This window comes from Rhipicephalus microplus, chromosome 3 (assembly GCF_043290135.1).
Source record: "Rhipicephalus microplus isolate Deutch F79 chromosome 3, USDA_Rmic, whole genome shotgun sequence".
Lineage (NCBI taxonomy): Eukaryota > Metazoa > Arthropoda > Arachnida > Ixodida > Ixodidae > Rhipicephalus > Rhipicephalus microplus.
Genome location: NC_134702.1, coordinates 242250714 through 242274645, shown reverse-complemented (window position 1 = coordinate 242274645; position 23932 = coordinate 242250714). Strand labels below are relative to the sequence as shown.

The 23932-nt window shown below is 43.1% G+C and overlaps 1 protein-coding gene and 5 non-coding genes across 6 annotated transcripts in view; all 6 read left to right on the top strand.

Moving 5' to 3' along the window:
• LOC119162118 (uncharacterized) overlaps window positions 1-23932 on the top strand; it is a 231908-nt gene that overhangs the window by 44914 nt on the left and 163062 nt on the right. The gene's annotated exons all lie outside the window — the stretch shown is intronic.
• Window positions 16294-16366, top strand: TRNAS-CGA (transfer RNA serine (anticodon CGA)). The gene has a single exon. It is a non-coding gene; the product is annotated as a tRNA-Ser (tRNA).
• On the top strand, window positions 18131-18203 carry TRNAS-CGA (transfer RNA serine (anticodon CGA)). The gene has a single exon. It is a non-coding gene; the product is annotated as a tRNA-Ser (tRNA).
• TRNAS-CGA (transfer RNA serine (anticodon CGA)) lies at window positions 21796-21868 on the top strand. Its single transcript has one exon. It is a non-coding gene; the product is annotated as a tRNA-Ser (tRNA).
• On the top strand, window positions 23167-23239 carry TRNAS-CGA (transfer RNA serine (anticodon CGA)). Its single transcript has one exon. It is a non-coding gene; the product is annotated as a tRNA-Ser (tRNA).
• On the top strand, window positions 23630-23702 carry TRNAS-CGA (transfer RNA serine (anticodon CGA)). Its single transcript has one exon. It is a non-coding gene; the product is annotated as a tRNA-Ser (tRNA).

Sequence of the window (23932 nt, the reverse complement as noted above, 5' to 3'; positions counted from 1 at the left end):
GATATAAACTATATCGTCTACTTTCAGGTTATTAAACAAGAGCAAAACCTTTGCTCCATTGGTTTTTTCCACTGCTGCCGAATGCCACAACCTGCGGCGCAAGTCGCGAACTCTCTTGGAAAAATCTTCAGATATGGAAATCTGTGTTCCTTTTAGCTTGAAACCAGCCGACATAATTGTAGTTTTCTCAGAGTAATCAAATAGCCTTAACATAATTGGTCGGTGTTTCCCAGCACGTTTAAAACCTACTCTGTGGATGCGCTCTATCGAATTCACTTCGACACCGAGTAAGTCCTTAAATACTTGTTGTTGAACCCTGTCTTGCAGAGATTTGTTATCTTCTTTTGATTCTTCACTTAAACCATAAATCATCAAGTTGTTTCTTCGACTTCGGTTTTCAAGGTCATCAACTTTAATCGTAAGCTCGTTCACTAGTTCCCTCGTCCCCTTGCACGCTGCTTCGTGCTCAACCAGCTTTTCCTCGCATTTTTGTAGCCGTCCAAGCTCTTTTTCAATCGACGCTATCCTTTCTTGAACACCACCTATAGTTATTTCCACTTGTTTCAGGTTGCAGAAAGCATGGTGAGCGTCTTATTGGTTTTCGTTTGCTCTTTTAAGATTTTTCTAAGAAGCTGACTGTTTACAGTAGCCTCGGATTCTGATTCCGAAGACGGACCCGGGTTCCGCTCCACGTCCCCCGATGCTAACAAGAGCAATCTAATGACAATCAAACAGTCACACAGCGAAACAAACAAACACTGTGGGCCTTGCAGCACTATCAAAGTAAGAGAATCGTCACGAATAGACTGATAGACTGGATATTTGTCACCAATCTGGACGAAAAAGCAGAAATGCATGAGCGTCCGTCCGAAGAAGGTGCTGCCAAGCCCACTGAAAGGCCGCTGAAGATGGACCTTGGTTTTATAGTCTAGCTGCTCAGTGTCCGCTGACGTCACACTGCGAACGTCATGGCGTCGACACAACACCTGAGGCGTACCTTCCCATGATGATATTCCATCGAGGCCTTGTCCCTGCGCATGCGCGATGGTACTGTCTTGCGGTGAGGCAATATCTGCAAATCCCACGACGGCATCCGCCCGCAACGGGGCAATCTGGACGAAAAAGCAGAAATGCACGAGCGTCAGTCCGAAGAAGGTGCTGCCAAGCCCACTGAAAGGCCGCTGAAGATGGACCTTGGTTTTATAGTCTAGCTGGTCAGTGTCCGCTGACGTCACACTGCGAACGTCATGGCGTCGACACAACACCTGAGGCGTAGCTTCCCATGATGATATTCCATCGAGGCCTTGTCCCTGCGCATGCGCGATGGTACTGTCTTGCGGTGAGGCAATATCTGCAAATCCCATGGCGGCATCTGCCCGCAACAGGGCAATCTGGACGAAAAAGCAGAAATGCATGAGCGTCCATCCGAAGAAGGTGCTGCCAAGCCCACTAGTTAATGCGATTCGTCTTAATTGTCCATACCGCTTTAAAGTTGTTCTATTTACCTACATTTATCAGAAAAACACGCCCGAAGTGTTGTTCCGTGTAGACCCTCTTATATTGTGTAGACCCATATATATGTTGCGCAACCAAACACACCCATGCCTGATAAAATCGCGCGTCTACTTCCGTTTTCTCCGCTGAGAATTCTTTGAGTCAGTAGTCCGCTTCACTTTTTTTCGGCTGTGCTAAGGAGTTCTAAAAAGAAGAATATATCGCCGACACGTAGCTGTTAATGACACCTCAACAGGTCGGCACAGGGATGGTGTTAGATTATGCGTGCATGAAAGATCACCAGTGCTCCGGCGTGAGGTGAGATAGGGGACGACGATGGCAGTTGTGCTGCTACGAAACAGCGCGAATTTGGTGAGTGTCGAAAATGGAGGGAAAAAAAAGACAAGCAGTACACGCGACCACAGAAGCACGGCACAGAGGACGACGAGGGACATCAGCACGACGGTGCTACGTCAACAAATTAAGAGGAAAGTAGCCCAATCAGCAGGTACCACGAAGGTTTCAAGGGCCAATCACTTGTTTCTGCGGCAACTCAGAGAGTCTCAATGGAAAGTCAAGGAGTCTACCCGAGGACTTCCAGGGCAGTGGGCTAGGTGGTCGGTCCGCGGAGAAGCAGAGTGGAGGCAGTTCACCAGCGTCACGATCGGGGTTCGGCTCGAGTGCCCGGAAGAGGGGAAGAGACGGAGCGGCAAGCTTCACTTGACCTCAAACTTCGTCGGTCCCCGGTGCCAACAGGAAGCTACCGCAGCAATCAGGTCTGCTGTCGGGCGTTAACCCGAGTGCTTGGCTATGACCCCTGGTCCACGCGTCCGAGGAGTAGACTGCCTAAGTTCGCCGGCCTGGTCTTCGGCACATATCCGCTCCGTCGGTGCATACACCGGACCGTCGTCCTCCTCTTCACCGAGTTCATCCGGCAACGGCCTCCCCGTGCTTGTGTCCACTCTCCGTAGATGTCCCCGGCGCCGCACTAGTATACTCACCGGTGACACTGCTTCGGTTACGATTGCACTACACTTGTTTTTGCGACTGCTCAGAGCGCTGTACATAGCTTGTAAGATGTTTCGTACTCATTAGTGGATGTTGTATGCTTCGCGTTTGTGTTTTCCTTTCATACAGTGGGAAAAAAACAGAAAGCAGCCTCGCCATATTTCTCAAAAGCGTTGCTGTCCTCGATGGAGCGTGGCCTTATTGGTATCTTTACTACAGAAAACCTCACCACAAATAGGTGTGCGGAATGAAAGATAGTGGAGAACTACAGAGAAGAAAGATAATTATTATTTATATTTAGTAATATTATTAACACTATTGTTATTATTATTACATAGATAACGGCTGTTGTCTGCCACGTGAACGCGTGAATTCCCGCGCACGATGCGCAGCCCACCGGAAAAGTCGCCAAGAAGTCCTCAGAAAAACAATGAAGTTTTGCCGAAAGCTCGAATACGGGCAATAAGAAGTACGAGATCTTGCGTACTTACGTGGTAAGTCCGGTTGACCCTGTAGTTGACGCTGTATACAGAGAGCTAATCCAGAAGCGCGTTGGCATCGTGGGTGGCTAAAGCCACGGCACACAACCCGTGGCTGCATATTCTGCTGAGGCGAGCAAAAGAAGTGCACCTATAGGCGCAGCTAGTGCGGCCATCGCCACATTCCTAGAATCGTCAGCGGGAGCCGGTGCCCTCGTAGAAGTGGGCGCGGTGGTTGCGAAGTTCGTTCGGCTGCCACCGGCAAGGGCATCACGAAACAAGCGGCCCTTCTCGACCACCGCACTGCCCCGCTTGTCAGCGTTGTCGCTGAGTTCCAGCGCTTGGTGGCGCGTCACGAAGCAATCCGAAGAGGCGAGTATGACGGCGACCTTGCGTTGAACCTGCCATGAAAGGCAGAGTGGTTTGTTAAATGCGAAGCATTTCTTAGCGAACTTCAGCAACTTTGGCCGTATCTATCTATCTATCTATCTATCTATCTATCTATCTATCTATCTATCTATCTATCTATCTATCTATCTATCTATCTATCTATCTATCTATCCATCTATCTATCTATCTATCTATCTACCTATCTATCTATCTATTTATCTATCTATCTATCTATCTAGCTATCTATCTATTTATCTATCTATCTAAACTAACTATCTAGCCACCTACGACATCTAGCTCTCCTGGCCATTTCGATGATGGTATCGATACCGAAAATGGTTTGGCATAACATGACTGTAGACGAGCATGATTGGCCACTCATAACATGAAAATCTTGATAATCATGTTATGAATGTCGTGATTTACATTTCATGGTCTTACCGCTCTTTCGGTGGTTTCGTTCACATTACATAGTGCAAAACTGGTATGGTATGACATGGCTGCATGGCGAACATAAATGACAGTATAAATCATCACATGCATGTCATGACTGCACGCCAGGCTCATAGTATGCTGATGGCCGTTTCGCTAGCTTCATATATACGAATTTTGGGGTTACATGACGTGAATCGATGACGAAGACATATGACTAGTACAAACGGGGTAATCATGACATGCGCGTCATGCACGAACGTGACCACATACCCCGCTCATGATGCTCTGGCAGCCGTTCCGCTAGCTTCACATATACCAATTTAGTATTACTTGACATGAATGGATGACAAAGATCAATGAAACGTCAAAACATGATAATCATGGCATGCATGTCACGTAAAAGATGAAATGCTACGCTTTTAGTTAACTGTCGACCGTTTCGTTAGCTTCACATATACTAAATTTGGTGTTACGTGACGTGAATGGATAACGAGCACAAATGCCACGTGCAACCATGATAATCATGACATGGAAGTCATGTACGGCACAATGTATGTCCGCCTCGTAACGTTTGCTGATTTTAAAGTGGCTTATAAACCTTCCTCATTCGCGCCTCGCATGTCATCGATTTCCACTGTACGTCGGATCTGCCAAGTTTTCGCTGCGTGGTTGCTGTTGCAGATGAGGCAACGTGGGCGCTCTGTGGAGCACGGTCACTTACGGTGGCTGGCGCCACAAAATAGGCAGCGCTCGTAGCGCGAGCAGGTGGCCATAAGTGCCCGCAGCGGCCACAACGGGTGCATTGAAGAGCCCGTGGCATGAGCGGGCGCACTTGACGTTGATTAAAAAGCGAAATCTCACAGGGAATTGCGGTTCTCTCAAAAGTCGGCCTGAGAAATTTGCCTCGACGCATACATGACACGACAAACTGCCGAATCGATGTTCGTCACGATGTCCCGATGTACGGGTCGACGCCACACACCATGCTGACACAAGTGTCACTGGTGAAGCGTTTGTATCTCACCTCGCAGATCATTCCAACAAAACGAGTTTGACGTGGGGTAGAGGTCGATTGCAACGAAATTGCGCCTATGGTTAACGGGAACGCTTCAGGTGGCTGGAAGTCCAGAGGAAAAATTTGCCCCGCATTTGCATGTAATCTGCAAATGTGGTCGAAAGACGATAGTCTTGCGTGTGCAGAGAGTGAACAAAACACTTATTTGATGTTCCGCACAAGGAAATCGGTAAATGGTATTCCGGAGGCGCTGCGTTAGAGTGCCTCGAGCGCGCAGTGGAGGCGAACAATTAAGTCATGTCATACGTGAGACATGAGTGCCATCTGGCAGTTTCTTTTGGAAAACAAAGCGCGTGGCCGCGCGCGCCCGTCTGAGAGGTGATAAGGTGTAGAACGCGAGGCGACGGGTAGGTGCCACCACCATCTCGTTTTAGTAAAGCGTTGGAAACACCATTCCGTGCAAGCGTTGCATGGTAAGCGCAGCGTGATAAGCGCTACGGTCCTTAAAATTACTTATGTATGCATTGTCTAGTAAGAGATGCATATGTAGAATAAATGCGTGCTGTTATGGTGCTCCACACATGCGCAATAATTGCTTTTTAATTCACAATTGCACAAGCATGAACGCTCAACATTGAGCAACATTGGTGGTCGCTGCAGATGGGGTCGGCCGTTTCAAGTACCCGATGCCGGCAAGAGTGGACAAACAGACTAATGTACAGACAGACAGACAGACAGACACAAGGACAGACAGACAGACAGACAGACACAAGGACAGACAGACAGACAGACAGACAGACAGACAGACAGACCAAAATTTTTGCGTCGAAGGTCCCCAAGAAAGACTATCGTCTTTCAAAACCAGGAACCGCTTCCCTCGCCACAGCCAATATGTTTGCCTTGTTCTCAACCGGTCGGTTGATGCGCGTATCTCTCTGAGCGTTTGCGGCCGTCTCTGCGCAGTCCAGGAGTGGGCGAGTTGGGGCGCTGGGCTACACAAAGGGCTCGTGCACCAGGGTTGTCACACTTGTGTTGAAGACTGAGTGATCGTAGAGGCAGTCGCCTTTTCTTCAGCAGCCGGGAAAAAAGGGAGAGTAGAGGAAAACTGTGCCTGTGCGAGGCGATTGTTCGACGTTATATTTGTCGGTTGGTGACTGATTTAGCGGGTCTTACGATGCGTGAACGTCAACTCCCATTTGGCAGGGCCTATGCTTGCGTGCATTATCTTTGCCCTCTGTATCGGACACCAACAGAAAACGTGGTAGAAAAACATGCCGGTGCGCCCCAGCCCCGTCACCGTCTTCGACACTAGGTTGATGACAATTATTCGCATTTACTAGCCGAGATTTTTTCTTGCAATCATCATCTGTTTTCATTGGTTTTTTTTCTCTCTCCGTGATGAAGAACTCCAGTTGCTCGAAATATCCAGAACTAAAAAAGGCCTAGCGCCCCCGCCGCCGTCGAATTTCGAATGAAGCAGGTGTTTTTAAGGCCCTTCAACAAGTTGTTTTCATTCAAAGTGGCATAGCTCCTCGGCAGAGAGATAGTATGTTATTTTCAGTTTCCTATTGCACGAGAAGATGATTTAAAACAAAAACTGCTTGTTATTTGCTACGTCTTACGTTTGTCTCTCATTTCTTTCCGACAATATCTCTTAAGTGCCCCCTTCCCTTCAAAAAAAATTTGGTAGCTACGGGCCTGTCCCTCTCATAATTATATCGTGAGTACAGAACGTAAAACCCCTGCAATTATCACTATTCCGCCCTATACATATATATACATATATATATATATATATATATATATATATATATATATATATATATATATGTATATATATATATATATATATATATATATATATATATATATATAGAAAAAGGAGTGATTCACACACAACGAACGTTTCAGCACAGTTTAGTCCGACGTTTCGACCGTGGGACCGGTCTTCGTCTGGGAATACAGGGCATAAAATTCGCGCGCTTATATATGTCAATATTCGAGACCCCCCCAAAAACACATGCTCTTGTGTAACGAACAAGGCTCATCTGTATCAGCACAAAAACGGTTTTCAGTGATCAAAAATATATATCTATACAGCACTGTGTGATGTCACCATTTGTAAGTCATTGGCAGCTGATACGGCTTTGCGGGATACACGTGTGCATCGCGACATTACGGATGTCAAAGCTCTTTTCTTACAATAATGGTTCGCGTGTAAAATATACGCGTTGCCGATGATAAATAATTCTATTATATATATATAAGAATCGCTGTTTCAGTATACATTATCAGCACAGCGCACTCTCTGATAAAGAAGCAGACTAGCGTACACTTGTTATATTGTTGACCAATAAGCTTACGTGGAAGGAAGACACGTCAATGTGCCTGCATCCTCATTGATACCATCTGCTACAGTATTGAACTTGAATATCAGGTATGATTCCCGGAGTTCACGATCATGGTTTGAGCGGAAACCAGATTCAAGAATGGTCGCTTTCATTTGATCGAAAGAGTGGCCCGGCATGCGAACGTGTCGTGATAACGGTAGATGAGGGAATATATTTACATGGGATTTGTGGTTATTAAAGCGTATTCTGAATGGAGTTTCAGTATGACCAATATATTGTTTCAAACAGGCACTACATTCCAACATGTATACGGCATTATAAGTGTCGCAGTCGAAGCTACCACGAATCTTTAATTTAAAGTCCGAAGACGTGCTCGCGGCGTTTTGCGTGGTTTGCATGTGCACACACACTTTGCACCGTGGTTTGTTACAAGGTGCACAGCCACTCTCTTTACGGGTACCAATTTTAGATGACGTTAACATGTCGTGAAGGTTTTTTGACCGTCGGTAAACAACACGAGGCGGAACAGAAAAAATTTTTTTGAGATTATCACTTTCGGTTAAGATGTTGTGGTGCCGTTTCAATATAGCAGATACCTTAGGAGCTGATGATGAAAATGTCAGAACAAGGTTAGTTTGAGCAGAGCTATCGTTCCCGTCCTTTCCTTTCAGAATCTCGGTGCGGTTGAGTTGGTCAGCTCGAGTTATGGCATCGTCTATTAGTTTTTCCGGGTATTTTCTTTTTACTAGAGAACTTTTGAGCCTATTACAATTTTCAATGAAATCTGTACGGTCAGAGCACAACCGTTTAAAGCGGTGAGCCTGGCTATAGGGAATTCCTGTTTTGCAATGCCGGGGGTGGCTACTCTGAAAATGCAGGAGTTGATGTCGGTCAGTAGGCTTGCGGAACAGCTTTGTAGCAAGTTGTCCTTCGGAAATGGTGACTGTGACATCGAGAAAATTTACAGAAGTGCGCGAAAATTGGTGCGAGAACTTAATAGACGGATGGAAATTATTAAACTTTTGAATGAAACCAAGCAGACTTGCTTCATCGTGTGTCCAGACAAGAAAAATATCGTCAATGAAGCGCCTATAGTAGAGAGGTTGAAGCATGTTTTTACCTAAAAATTCGCATTCCAGAATGCCCATAAAAATGTTAGCGTAGTTAGGGCCTACTTTCGTACCCATTGAGGTGCCGTTGGCTTGTACATAGTGAATGTTGTTAAACTCAAAATTGTTTAATTCAAGGATAAGTTTCAAAAGAGTACCAAGCGCTTCTTTGACATCCGTAATGTCGCGATGCACACGTGTATCCCGCAAAGCCGTATCAGCTGCCAATGACTTACAAATGGTGACATCACACAGTGCTGTATAGATATATATTTTTGATCACTGAAAACCGTTTTTGTGCTGATACAGATGAGCCTTGTTCGTTACACAAGAGCATGTGTTTTTGGGGGGGTCTCGAATATTGACATATATAAGCGCGCGAATTTTATGCCCTGTATTCCCAGACGAAGACCGGTCCCACGGTCGAAACGTCGGACTAAACTGTGCTGAAACGTTCGTTGTGTGTGAATCACTCCTTTTTCTATACTATCAGAGCCTGCGTGATACTTCCTATAATCCCTTCTATATATATATATATATATATATATATATATATATATATATATATATATATATATATATATGACGGGCTATATGAATTCAACATGATGCCTTTCGGGCTCTGCAACGCACCCGCGACTTTTGAGCGCATGATAGATACCGTGCTGCGTGTCCTGAAATAAAAAAAGTTGCCTTTGCTACCTGGACGACATTATTATCTTTTTGTCAACGTCTCCTGAGCACCTAGAACGACTGGATCAAGTTCTAAAATGCCTTGCCGGCACCGGGCTTCAAATAAACACTAAGAAATGCTCTTTCGCCAGCAAATCTATCAAGGTTTTAGGACATGTCGTTAGCTAAGATGGCATCCGGCCCGACCCTGACAAGATTTCTGCAGTCCTTCACTTTCCGCGTCCCGAAAAACCAAAAGAGTTTCGCAGTTTCCTTGGCCTCGCCTCCTAATTTCGCCGGTTTATCCTGAACTTCGCTTCTATTGCTGCTCCGTTACACCAACTTCTCGCTTCGAACGTCCCCTTTCTGTGGTCTCAAGAATGTCAAACGGCATTCGAGCTGTTGAAGCGGGCACTCACGTCTGAACCACTGCTCTGCCACTTTGACGAAGCCGCACCTACTATCCTTCATACCGACGCTAGCGGCCTTGGTATAGGAGCCGTTCTTCTACAACGCGACAAGTCTTCCCTAAGAAAGTTGTTGCATGTGCAAGTCGCGTACTCACCCCTGCTGAAAAGAACTACACTATAACTGAGCAAGAGTGTTTGGCTACGGTTTGCTTGGTCCAGAAGTTTCGTCCCTATCTCCACGACCGTCACTTCACAATAGTTGCGGACCACCATGCCTTATGCTGGCTTTCTACACTGAAGAACTTGTCCGGACGCTTGGGTCGGTGGATACTACGCTTGTACGACTTTCACATAACTTACAAGTCAGGCAGAAAACAACAAGACGCCGATGCTTTATCTCGTTGCCCGCTTCCAACTACCCATGTGAGCGTTGGTGAGAACTCAACCGCCACATCTACCAAAGTTCATACGCTCGCATCAATAACGCAACCCTTTTCGGACGACGAGCCAACATTTATCTCCCGCCAGCGGTCCAATTCATACTGCAGACGCATGATGGACCACCTTTCGGGAGTTTTTCATCCACCAAACGCGCGACTCCGTCATCAACTCCTGCACTTTAAGCTGGACAATGGGGTTCTCTACCGCCACGTCTACCACCCTGACGGTCAGCGCTGGGTTCCTGTACTGCCACGCTCTCTTCGACTTCAGGTGCTCGAAGCCTTCCATGACGACTTGACTGCTGGTCATCTTGGTTTTATAAAAACTCTTGACCGCATTCGATGTCGTTATTACTGGCCCAGTCTCGCCATCAGGCTCGCATCAATACTGAAGCGAGACAGCACGAGCGGAAGATCATCTATGACGAAACCCACCGCGTTGTGTCTTTCCAACCTGGTGAGGAGGTGCTGCTTTTCACACCTATTCGCACTCCTGGTCTCTGTGACAAAATCCAACCACGCATCATCGAGCCATACATTGTTTTAGAACAGACTTCGCCGGTTAATTATCGTGTGACACTACTCGTCACCCCAATAGACCGCCGCTACCGCAGCACAGAGATTGTCCACGTTTGTCGCATGAAACCTTTCACGCGACGTTCCCCGTCACTTTGACTTACGGCGACCAGGGTATCCGCTTCCAAGTGAGGGGAATTAGTGTGGGCATTCGTTACTTACATCGTCCTCATCCCTGCATGATCACAATCACCATCATCCGCTTGTCTCTTTGTCCTCATTGCCAATCTGGGTCATCATCATCGTCATCGTCTGTGTACTGGCTCTGCCCGTTCGTTTTCGAGGTCTTTCCTCAATTAAACGCTGTCGCAACCAAGACTACCAAGACATTATAAGATATATATATATATATATATATATATATATATATATATATATATATATATATGTATATATATATATATATATACTGTGAGCGCTGACCATGTACTTCATCTGTATGACAAAAACCATTGTAGTGATCATCGTCGTATGTCCCGCGGGCTGGGTCCTTTGTTTTTACGGCAGTAACCAGGTTATATTTTCAATCCAGATGCACGAGCCAAAAAGATCCAGCCCACGTCACATACGATGATGATTACTAGAATGGTTTTTGTCATACAGATGACGATGAAGTACATAGTGCTCACAATATATATATATATATATAAATATATATATAAATATATATATATATATATATATATATATATATATATATATATATATATATATATATATATATATATATATATATATATATATATATATATATATATATATATATAGTCAAAGTAATAATTCAATGGGCCAGTTAGTCTTCGCGAAGGTATGGGATATGGCACAACGGGAGCGTTGTCAACAAGGATAAATATATTTATTTCCCAACAGTTTCGGGAGGGGTCCTCCCTTCATCAGGGGATGAGCACAACTGTTGAGAAATAAATATATTTATCCTTGTTGACAACGCTCCTGTTGTGCCATAACCCATATATATATATATATATATATATATATATTTATTTATTTATATATGTATATATATATATATATATATATATATATATATATTTATATATATATATATATATATATATATATATATATATATATATATATATAACAGATAATAATGCCAAGGAAGGTATAGGGGAGGGGAGTTATTAGGCCAATCGTAATGCAAATGACAAAAAAGAAAAGCGGGTAAAAGGTAACTTGCCGTGAGGGTTAGTAATAAGTTCACGTGCTACGTGACGCCAAAACAGGCTCATAAAGAGTGTGCCACACTCACTGCCATGGCTACTAGTGGCGCTGACTCACACTCGCACGTTTAACTTGACATAGATACTCAATGAAGTGGCTGGGGGGATAGCTGTAGTGGTAGCTCAGTGGTAGAGCATCGAGCGCGTTATTCGAAGGCCGCAGGTTCGGATCCTGCCCACGGCAAGTTATCTTTTCACCCACTTTTCTTTCTTTTCATTTACATTACAATTGGCCTAATAACTTCCCCTATACCTTCCTTGGCATTATTGTCTGTTAGGTCCCATTAATATTGTGTAAAACACGAAAAAGCGACGCTTAAGTATACACTTGTGTCCCTTATTCATTAACGAGGGTCTCGTACTGGCAGATTTGGTAGACTGGCAGACTTGGTGCCCCTTGGTTGTATACGGGGGACTATTGGTCAGCTGCCAGTTAGTAATAAGTTCACGTGCTACGTGACGCCAAAACAGGCTCATAAAGAGTGTGCCACATTCGCCGCCTTGGCTACTAGTGGCGCTGACTGACACTCCCACGTTTAACTTGACATTGATATCCAATAAAGGGGCTGGGGGGATAGCTGTCATGGTAGCTCAGTGGTAGAGCATCGAACGCGTAATTCGAAGGCTTCAGGTTCGGATCCTGCCCAAGGCAAGTTATCTTTTCACCCACTTTTCTTTTTTCTAATTTACATTACAGTGGGCCTAATATCTTCCCCTATACCTTCCTTGGCATTATTTTCTGTTAAATCCCATTATTATTGTGTAAAACAAGAAAAAACGAGCCCTTAAGGATACTCTTGTTTTTTCTTATCCATTAACGAGGGTCTCGTACTGGCAGACTTGGTGCCTCTTGGTTGTATACGGAGGACTATTGGTCAACTGCCAGTTAGTAATAAGTTCACGTGCTACGTGACGCCAAAACAAGCCCATGAAGAGTATGCCACACTCGCCGCCATGGCTACTAGTGCCGCTGACTGACACTTCCACGTTTAACTTGACATAGATACCCAATAAAGTGGCTGGGGGGATAGCTGTCATGGTAGCTCAGTAGTAGAGCATCGAACGCGTTATTCGAAGGTCGAAGGTTCGGATCCTGCCCATGGCAAGTTATCTTTTCACACACTTTTCTTTCTTCTCATTTACATTACAATTGGCCTAATAACTTTCTTTTTACCTTCCTTGGCATTATTGTCTGTTAGATCCCATTATTATTGTGTAAAACACGAAAAAACGAGCCCTGAAGTATACACTTGTTTCCCATATATATATATATATATATATATATATATATATATATATAAATATATATATATATATATATATATATATATATATATATATATATATATATATATATGAGATATAATAGAGTGTTTTCACACTCGTTGTTTGGCTTAAAGATCGCGCTGACTGTCACTCCTACTTCTAAATTCACATATAAACCCCAAACAGTGGCAGTGGATGGAGGGACGGCCGCTATGATAGCTCAGTGGTTAGAGCATCGAACGCGTTATTCGAAGGCCGTAGGTTCGATTCCTGCTCACAGCTGGTAATTTTTTCATCCACTTTTCTTTCTTCTTTCTCCTTATCTACATTTCATTGGTTCTAATAACTTCCCCTGTACATTCCTTGGCATTACTGTCTGTTATATCTCAGTATTATTGTGTTTAAACGCGGAAATACGAGCCCTTAGGTATACACTTCTCTCCCTTATTTCACTGAACGAGGGTCTCGTACTGGCAGACTTGGTGTGTTTAGGTTGTATAAGAGGGACAATTAATCAGCTGCCCGCTCATAATAAGTTCACGTGCTAGGTGACGCCAAACATGCGAATAAGAGTGTTTTCACACTCGTTGTTTGGCTTATAGATGGCGCTGACTGTCACTCCTACTTCTAAATTCACATATAAACCCCAAACAGTGGATGCAGGGACGGCCGCTGTAATAGCTCAGTGGTTAGAGCATCGAACGCGTTATTCGAAGGTCATAGGTTCGATTCCTGCTCACAGCTGGTAATTTTTTCATCCACTTTTTTTCCTTCTTTCTTCTTATTTACATTCCATTGGTTCTAATACCTTCCCTTGTACATTCCTTGGCATTACTGTCTGTTATATCTCAATAATATTGTGTTAAAACACGGAAATACGAGCCCTTAGGTATACACTTCTCTCCCTTATATATATATATATAAATATATATATATATATATATATATATATATATATATATATATATATATATATATATATATATATATATATATATATATATATATATATATATATTTAAGGATAGAAGTGTATACCTAAGGGCTCGTTTTTCCAATTTCTTACACAATAATAATGGGATCGAACAGACCCTAATGCCAAGTGAAGTATAGGGGAAGATATTAGACCAAATTTTAATGTAAATACGAAGAAATATGGGTGAAAAGATAACTTGCCGTGGGCAGGATCTCAAGGCAACTTATATTTTCACCCACTTTTCTTTGTATTTACATTAAAATTTGGTCTAATATCTTCCCCTATACTTTCCTTGGCATTACTGTCTGTTAGATCTCAATTATATTTTGTTAAAACACGGAAAAATGAGCCCTTGGGTATACACTTCTTTCCCTTATTTCATTGAACGAGGGTCTCGTAATGGCAGACTTGGTGTGTTTAGGTTGTATAAGAGGGACAATTAATCAGCTGCCCGCTCATAATAAGTTCACGTGCTACGTGACGCCAAACATGCGCATAAGAGTGTTTTCACACTCGTTGTTTGGCTTATAGATGGCGCTGACTGTCACTCCTACTTCTAAATTCACATGTAAACCCCAAACAGTGGATGGAGGACGGCCGCTGGATAGCTCAGTGGTTGGAGCATCGAATGCGTTATTCGAAGGTCGCAGGTTCGATTCCTGCTCACAGCTGGTAATTTTTTCATCCACTTTTCTTTCTTCTTTCTTCGTATTTACATTCCATTGGTTCTAATAACTTCCCCTGTACATTCTTTGGCATTACTGTCTGTTATACCTCATTAATATTGTGTTAAAACACGGAAATACGAGCCCTTAGGTATACACTTCTGTCCCTTATTTCACTGAACGAGGGTCTCGTACTGGCTGACTTGGTGTGTTTAGGTTGTATAAGAGGGACAATTAATCAGCTGCCCACCCATAATAAGTTCACGTGCTACGTGACGCCAAACATGCGAATAAGAGTGTTTTCACACTCGTTGTTTGGCTTATAGATGGCGCTGACTGTCACTCCTACTTCTAAATTCACATATAAACCCAAAAAAGTGGATGGAGGGAAGGCCGCGGTGATAGCTCAGTGGTTAGAAAATCGAACGCGTTATTCGAAGGTCGTGGGTTCGATTCCTGCTCACGGCTGGTTCTTTTTTCATCCACTTTTCTTTCTTCTTATTTACATTTCATTGGTTCTAATAACTTCATCTGTACATTCCTTGGCATTACTGTCTGTTATATCTCATTAATATTGTGTTAAAACACGGAAATACGAGCCCTTAGGTATACACTTCTCTCCCTTATTTCACTCAACGAGGGTCTCGTACTGGCAGACTTGGTGTGTTTAGGTTGTATAAGAGGGACAATTAATCAGCTGCCCGCTCATAATAAGTTCACGTCCTAGGTGACGCCAAACATGCGAATAAGATTGTTTTCACACTCGTTGTTTGGCTTATAGATGGCGCTGACTGTCACTTCTACTTCTAAATTCACATATAAACCCCAAACAGTGGATAGAACGGCCGCTGTGACAGCTCAGTGGTTAGAGCATCGAACGCGTTATTCGAAGGTCGTAGGTTCGATTCCTGCTCACAGCTGGTAATTTTTTCATCCACTTTTCTTTCTTCTTTCTTCTTATTTACATTCCATTGGTTTTAATAACTTCCCCTGTACATTCCTTGGCATTACTGTCTGTTATATCTCATTAATAATGTGTTAAAACACGGAAATACGAACCATTAGGTATACACTTTTCTTCCTTATTTCACTGAACGGGGGTCTCGTACTGGCAGACTTGGTGTGTTTAAGTTGTATAAGAGGGACAATTAATCAGCGGCCCGCTCATAATAAGTTCACGTGCTACGTGACGCCAAACATGCGCATAAGAGTGTTTTCACACTCGTCGTTTGGCTTATAGATGGCGCTGACTGTCACTCCTACTTCTAAAATTCACATATAAACCAAAAAAAGTGGATAGGGGGAAGGCCGCCGTGGTAGCTCAGTGGTTAGAGCATCGAACGCGTTATTCGAAGGTCGTAGGTTCGATTCCCGCTCACGGCTGGTTATTTTTTCATCCAATTTTCTTTCTTCCTTTTTACATTGCATTGGTTCTAATAACTTTCCTGTACATTGCTTGGCATTACTGTCTGTTAGATCTCATTATTATTGTGTTAAAACAAGGAAAAACGAGCCCTTAGGTATACACTTCTTTTCCTTACTTTATTGAACGAGGGTCTCGTACTGGCAGACTTGGTGTGTTTAGGTTGTATAAGAGGGACAATTTATCAGCTGCCCGCTCATAATAAGTTCACGTGCTACGTGACGCCAAACATACGCATAAGAGTGTTTTCACACTCGTCGTTTGGCTTATAGATGACGCTGACTGTCACTCCTACTTCTAAATTCACATATAAACCCAAACAAAAGTGGATAGAGGGTAGGCCGCTGTGGTAGCTCAGTGGTTAGAGCATCGAACGCGATATTCGAAGGTCGTAGGTTCGATTCCTGCTCACGGCTGGTTATTTTTTCATCCACTTTTCTTTTTTCTTTCTTCCTATTTACATTCCATTGGTTGTAATGACTTCCCCTGTACATTCCTTGGCATTACTATCTGTTAGATCGCATTATTATTGTGTTAAACCACGGAAAAACGAGCCCTTAGGTATACACTTCTTTCCCTTGTTTCACTGAACAAGGGTCTCGTACTCGCAGACTTGGTGTGTTTAGGTTGTATAAGAGGGAAAATTAATCAGCTGCCCGCTAATAATAATTTCACGTGCTACGTGACGCCAAACATGCGCATAAGAATGTATTCACACTTGTCGTTTGGCTTATAGATGGCGCTGACTGTCACTCCTACTTCTAAAATTCACATATAAACCAAAAAAAAGTGGATGGAGGGAAGGCCGCCGTGGTAGCTCAGTGGTTAGAGCATCGAACGCGATATTCGAAGGTCGTAAGCTCGATTCCTGCTCACGGCTGGTTATTTTTTCATCCACTTTTCTATCTTTTTATTTACATTCCATTGGTTCTAATAACTTCCCCTGTACATTCCTTGTCATTACTGTCTGTTATATCTCATTATTATTGTGTTAAAACACGAAAATACGAGCCCTTAGGTATACACTTCTCTCCCTTATTTCACTGAACGAGGGTGTCGTACTGGCAGACTTGGTGTGTTTAGGTTGTATAAGAGGGACAATTAATCAGCTGCCCGCTCATAATAAGTTCACCTCCTAGGTGAAACAAACATGCGAATAGGAGTGTTTTCACACTCGTTGTTTGGCTTATAGATGGCGCTGACTGTCACTCCTACTTCTAAATTCACATATAAACTCAAAAAAGTGGATGGAGGGAAGGCCGCGGTGATAGCTCAGTGGTTAGAGCATCGAACGCGTTATTCGAAGGTCGTAGGTTCGATTCCTGCTCACGGCTGGTTCTTTTTCCATCCACTTTTCTTTCTTCTTATTTACATTCCATTGGTTCTAATAACTTCATCTGTACATTCCTTGGCATTACTGTCTGTTAGATCTCATTAATATTGTGTTAAAACACGGAAATACGAGCCCTTAGGTATACACTTCTCTCCCTTATTTCACTGAACGAGGGTCTCGTACTGGCTGACTTGGTGTGTTTAGGTTGTATAAGAGGGACAATTAATCAGCTGCCCGCTCATAATAAGTTCACGTGCTACGTGACGCCAAACATGCGCATAAAAGTGTTTTCACACTCGTTGTTTGGCTTATAGATGGCGCTGACTGTCACTCCTACTTCTAAATTCACATATAAACCCCAAACAGTGGATGGAGGGACGGCCGCTGTGATAGCTCAGTGGTTAGAGCATCGAATGCGTTATTCGAAGGTCGTAGGTTCGATTCCTGCTCACAGCTGGTAATTTTTTCATCCACTTTTCTTTCTTCTTTCTTCGTATTTATATTCCATTGGTTCTAATAACTTCCCCTGTACATTCCTTGGCAATACTGTCTGTTATACCTCATTAATATTGTGTTAAAACACGGAAATACGAGCCCTTAGGTATACACTTCTCTCCCTTATTTCACTGAACGAGGGTCTCGTACTGGCTGACTTGGTGTGTTTAGGTTGAATAAAAGGGACAATTTATCAGCTGCCCGCTCATAACAAGTTCACGTGCTACGTGACGCCAAACATGCGCATAAGAGTGTTTTCACACTCGTCGTTTGGCTTATAGATGACGCTGACTGTCACTCCTACTTCTAAATTCACATATAAACCCAAACAAAAGTGGATAGAGGGTAGGCCGCCGTGGTAGCTCAGTGGTTAGAGCATCGAACGCGATATTCGAAGGTCGTAAGTTCGATTCCTGCTCACGGCTGGTTATTTTTTCATCCACTTTTCTATCTTTTTATTTACATTCCATTGGTTCTAATCACTTCCCCTGTACATTCCTTGTCATTACTGTCTCTTATATCTCATTATTATTGTGTTAAAACACGGAAATACGAGCCCTTAGGTAAACACTTCTCTCCCTTATTTCACTGAACGAGGGTCTCGTACTGGCAGACTTGGTGTGTTTAGGTTGTATAAGAGGGACAATTAATCAGCTGCCCGCTCATAATAAGTTCACGTCCTAGGTGACGCCAAACATGCGAATAAGAGTGTTTTCACACTCGTTGCTTGGCTTATAGATGGCGCTGACTGTCACTCCTACTTCTAAATTTACATATAAACCCCAAACAGTGGATGGAGGGACGGCCGCTGTGATAGCTCAGTGATTAGAGCATCGAATGCGTTATTCGAAGGTCGTAGGTTCGATTCCTGCTCAAAGCTGGTAATTTTTTCATCCACTTTTCTGTCTTCTTTCTTCGTATTTACATTCCATTGGTTCTAATAACTTCCCCTGTACATTCCTTGGCATTACTGTCTGTTATATCTCATTATTATTGTGTTAAAATACGGAAATACGAGCCCTTAGGTATACACTTCTCTCCCTTATTTCACTGAACGAGGGTCTCGTACTGGCAGACTTGGTGTGTTTAGGTTGTATAAGAGGGACAATAATTCAGCTGCCCGCTCATAATAAGTTCACGTCCTAGGTGACGCCAAACATGCGAATAAGAGTGTTTTCACACTCGTTGTTTGGCTTATAGATGGCGCTGACTGTCACTCCTACTTCTAAATTTACATATAAACCCCAAACAGTGGATGGAGGGACGGCTGCTGTGATAGCTCAGTGGTTAGAGCATCGAACGCGTTATTCGAAGGTCGTAGGTTCGATTCCTGCTCACGGCTGGTTATTTTTTCATCCACTTTTCTTTCTTCCTATTTACATTGCATTGGTTCTAATAACTCTCCTGTACATTCCTTGGCATTACTGTCTGTTAGATCTCATTAATATTGTGTTAAAACACGGAAATACGAGCCCTTAGGTATACACTTCTCTCCCTTATTTCACTGAACGAGGGTCTCGTACTGGCTGACTTGGTGTGTTTAGGTTGTATAAGAGGGACAATTAATCAGCTGCCCGCTCATAATAAGTTCACGTGCTACGTGACGCCAAACATGCGAATAAGAGTGTTTTCACACTCGTTGTTTCGCTTATAGATGGCGCTGACTGTCACTCCTAATTCTAAATTTACATATAAACCCCAAACAGTGGATGGAGGGACGGCCGCTGTGATAGCTCAGTGATTAGGGCATCGAATGCGTTAATCGAAGGTGGTAGGTTCGATTCCTGCTCACAGCTGGTAATTTTTTCATCCACTTTTCTTTATTCTTTCTTCGTATTTACATTCCATTGGTTCTAATAACTTCCCCTGTACATTCCTTGGCATTACTGTCTGTTATACCTCATTAATATTGTGTTAAAACACGGAAATACGAGCCCTTAGGTATACACTTCTCTCCCTTATTTCACTGAACGAGGGTCTCTTACTGGCTGACTTGGTGTGTTTAGGTTGTATAAGAGGGACAATTTATCAGCTGCCCGCTCATAATAAGTTCACGTGCTACGTGACGCCAAACATGCGCATAAGAGTGTTTTCACACTCGTCGTTTGGCTTATAGATGACGCTGACTGTCACTCCTACTTCTAAATTCACATATAAACCCAAACAAAAGTGGATAGAGGGTAGGCCGCTGTGACAGCTCAGTGGTTAGAGCATCGAACGCGTTATTCGAAGGTCGTAAGTTCGATTCCTGCTCACGGCTGGTTGTTTTTTCATCCACTTTTCTATCTTTTTATTTACATTCCATTGGTTCTATTCACTTCCCCTGTACATTCCTTGTCATTACTGTCTGTTATATCTCATTATTATTGTGTTAAAACACGGCAATACGAGCCCTTAGGTATACACTTCTCTCCCTTATTTCACTGAACGAGGGTCTCGTACTGGCAGACTTGGTGTGTTTAGGTTGTATAAGAGGGACAATTAATCAGCTGCCCGCTCATAATAAGTTCACGTCCTAGGTGACGCCAAACATGCGAATAAGATTGTTTTCACACTCGTTGTTTGGCTTATAGATGGCGCTCACTGTCACTCCTACTTCTAAAATTCACATATAAACCAAAAAAAGTGGATAGGGGGAAGGCCGCCGTGGTACCTCAGTGGTTAGAGCATCGAACACGTTATTCGAAGGTCGTAGGTTCGATTCCTGCTCACGGCTGGTTATTTTTTCATCCACTTTTCTTTCTTCTTATTTACATTGCATTGGTTTTAATAACTTCCCCTGTACATTCCTTGGCATTACTGTCTGTTATATCTCATTAATATTGTGTTAAAACACGGAAATACGAGCCCTTAGGTATACACTTCTCTCCCTTATTTCACTGAACGAGGGTCTCGTACTGGCAGACTTGGTGTGTTTAGGTTGTATAAGAGGGACAATTAATCAGCTGCCCGCTCATAATAAGTTCACGTCCTAGGTAACGCCAAACATGCGAATAAGAGTGTTTTCACACTCGTTGTTTGGCTTATAGATGGCGCTGACTGTCACTCCTACTTCTAAATTTACATATAAACCCCAAACAGTGGATGGAGGGACGGCCGCTGTGATAGCTCAGTGGTTAGAGCATCGAACGCGTTATTCGAAGGTCGTAGGTTCGATTCCTGCTCACAGCTGGTAATTTTTTCATCCACTTTTCTTTCTTCTTTCTTCTTATTTACATTCCATTGGTTTTAATAACTTCCCCTGTACATTCCTTGGCATTACTGTCTGTTATATCTCATTAATATTGTGTTAAAACACGGAAATACGAACCATTAGGTATACACTTCTCTTCCTTATTTCACTGAACGAGGGTCTCGTACTGGCAGACTTGGTGTGTTTAGGTTGTATAAGAGGGACAATTAATCAGCGGCCCGCTCATAATAAGTTCACGTGCTACGTGACGCCAAACATGCGCATAACAGTGTTTTCACACTCGTCGTTGTGCTTATAGATGGCGCTCACTGTCACTCCTACTTCTAAAATTCACATATAAACCAAAAAAAGTGGATAGGGGGAAGGCCGCCGTGGTACCTCAGTGGTTAGAGCATCGAACGCGTTATTCGAAGGTCGTTGGTTCGATTCCTGCTCACGGCTGGTTATTTTTTCATCCACTTTTCTTTCTTCTTATTTACATTGCATTGGTTCTAATAACTCTCCTGTACATTCCTTGGCATTACTGTCTGTTAGATCTCATTAATATTGTGTTAAAACACGGAAATACGAGCCCTTAGGTATACACTTCTCTCCCTTATTTCACTGAACGAGGGTCTCGTACTGGCTGACTTGGTGTGTTTAGGTTGTATAAGAGGGACAATTAATCAGCTGCCCACTCATAATGAGTTCACGTGCTACATGACGCCAAACATGCACATAAGAGTGTTTTCACACTCGTCGTTTGGCTTATAGATGACGCTGACTGTCACTCCTACTTCTAAATTCACATATAAACCCAAACAAAAGTGGATAGAGGGTAGGCCGCCGTGGTAGCTCAGTGGTTAGAGCATCGAACGCGATATTCGAAGGTCGTAAGTTCGATTCCTGCTCACGGCTGGTTATTTTTTCATCCACTTTTCTATCTTTTTATTTACATTCCATTGGTTTTAATCACTTCCCCTGTACATTCCTTGTCATTACTGCCTGTTATATCTCATTATTATTGTGTTAAAACACGGAAATACGAGCCCTTAGGTATACACTTCTCTCCCTTATTTCACTGAACGAGGGTCTCGTACTGGCAGACTTGGTGTGTTTAGGTTGTATAAGAGGGACAATTAATCAGCTGCCCGCTCATAATAAGTTCACGTCCTAGGTGACGCCAAACATGCGAATAAGAGTGTTTTCACACTCGTTGTTTGGCTTATAGATGGCGCTGACTGTCACTCCTACTTCTAAATTTACATATAAACCCCAAACAGTGGATGGAGGGACGGCCGCTGTGAAAGCTCAGTGGTTAGAGCATCGAACGCGTTATTCGAAGGTCGTAGGTTCGATTCCTGCTCACAGCTGGTAATTTTTTCATCCACTTTTCTTTCTTCTTTCTTATTTACATTCCATTGGTTTTAATAACTTCCCCTGTACATTCCTTGGCATTACTGTCTGTTATATCTCATTAATAATGTGTTAAAACACGGAAATACGAACCATTAGGTATACACTTTTCTTCCTTATTTCACTGAATGGGGGTCTCGTACTGGCAGACTTGGTGTGTTTAAGTTGTATAAGAGGGACAATTAATCAGCGGCCCGCTCATAATAAGTTCACGTGCTACGTGACGCCAAACATGCGCATAAGAGTGTTTTCACACTCGTCGTTTGGCTTATAGATGGCGCTGACTGTCACTCCTACATCTAAAATTCACATATAAACCAAAAAAAGTGGATAGGGGGAAGGCCGCCGTGGTAGCTCAGTGGTTAGAGCATCGAACGCGTTATTCGAAGGTCGTAGGTTCGATTCCCGCTCACGGCTGGTTATTTTTTCATCCAATTTTCTTTCTTCCTTTTTACATTGCATTGGTTCTAATAACTCTCCTGTACATTCCTTGGCATTACTGTCTGTTAGATCTCATTATTATTGTGTTAAAACAAGGAAAAACGAGCCCTTAGGTATACACTTCTTTTCCTTATTTTATTGAACGAGGGTCTCGTACTGGCAGACTTGGTGTGTTTAGGTTGTATAAGAGGGACAATTTATCAGCTGCCCGCTCATAATAAGTTCACGTGCTACGTGACGCCAAACATACGCATAAGAGTGTTTTCACACTCGTCGTTTGGCTTATAGATGACGCTGACTGTCACTCCTACTTCTAAATTCACATATAAACCCAAACAAAAGTGGATAGAGGGTAGGCCGCTGTGGTAGCTCAGTGGTTAGAGCATCGAACGCGATATTCGAAGGTCGTAGGTTCGATTCCTGCTCACGGCTGGTTATTTTTTCATCCACTTTTCTTTTTTCTTTCTTCTTATTTATTTTCCATTGGTTGTAATGACTTCCCCTGTACATTCCTTGGCATTACTATCTGTTAGATCTCATTATTATTGTGTTAAACCACGGAAAAACGAGCCCTTAGGTATACACTTCTTTCCCTTGTTTCATTGAACAAGGGACTCGTACTCGCAGACTTGGTGTGTTTAGGTTGTATAAGAGGGAAAATTAATCAGCTGCCCGCTAATAATAATTTCACGTGCTACGTGACGCCAAACATGCGCATAAGAATGTATTCACACTTGTCGTTTGGCTTATAGATGGCGCTGACTGTCACTCCTACTTCTAAAATTCACATATAAACCAAAAAAAGTGGATGGAGGGAAGGCCGCCGTGGTAGCTCAGTGGTTAGAGCATCGAACGCGATATTCGAAGGTCGTAAGTTCGATTCCTGCTCACGGCTGGTTATTTTTTCATCCACTTTTCTATCTTTTTATTTACATTCCATTGGTTCTAATAACTTCCCCTGTACATTCCTTGTCATTACTGTCTGTTATATCTCATTATTATTGTGTTAAAACACGAAAATACGAGCCCTTAGGTATACACTTCTCTCCCTTATTTCACTGAACGAGGGTCTCGTACTGGCAGACTTGGTGTGTTTAGGTTGTATAAGAGGGACAATTATTCAGC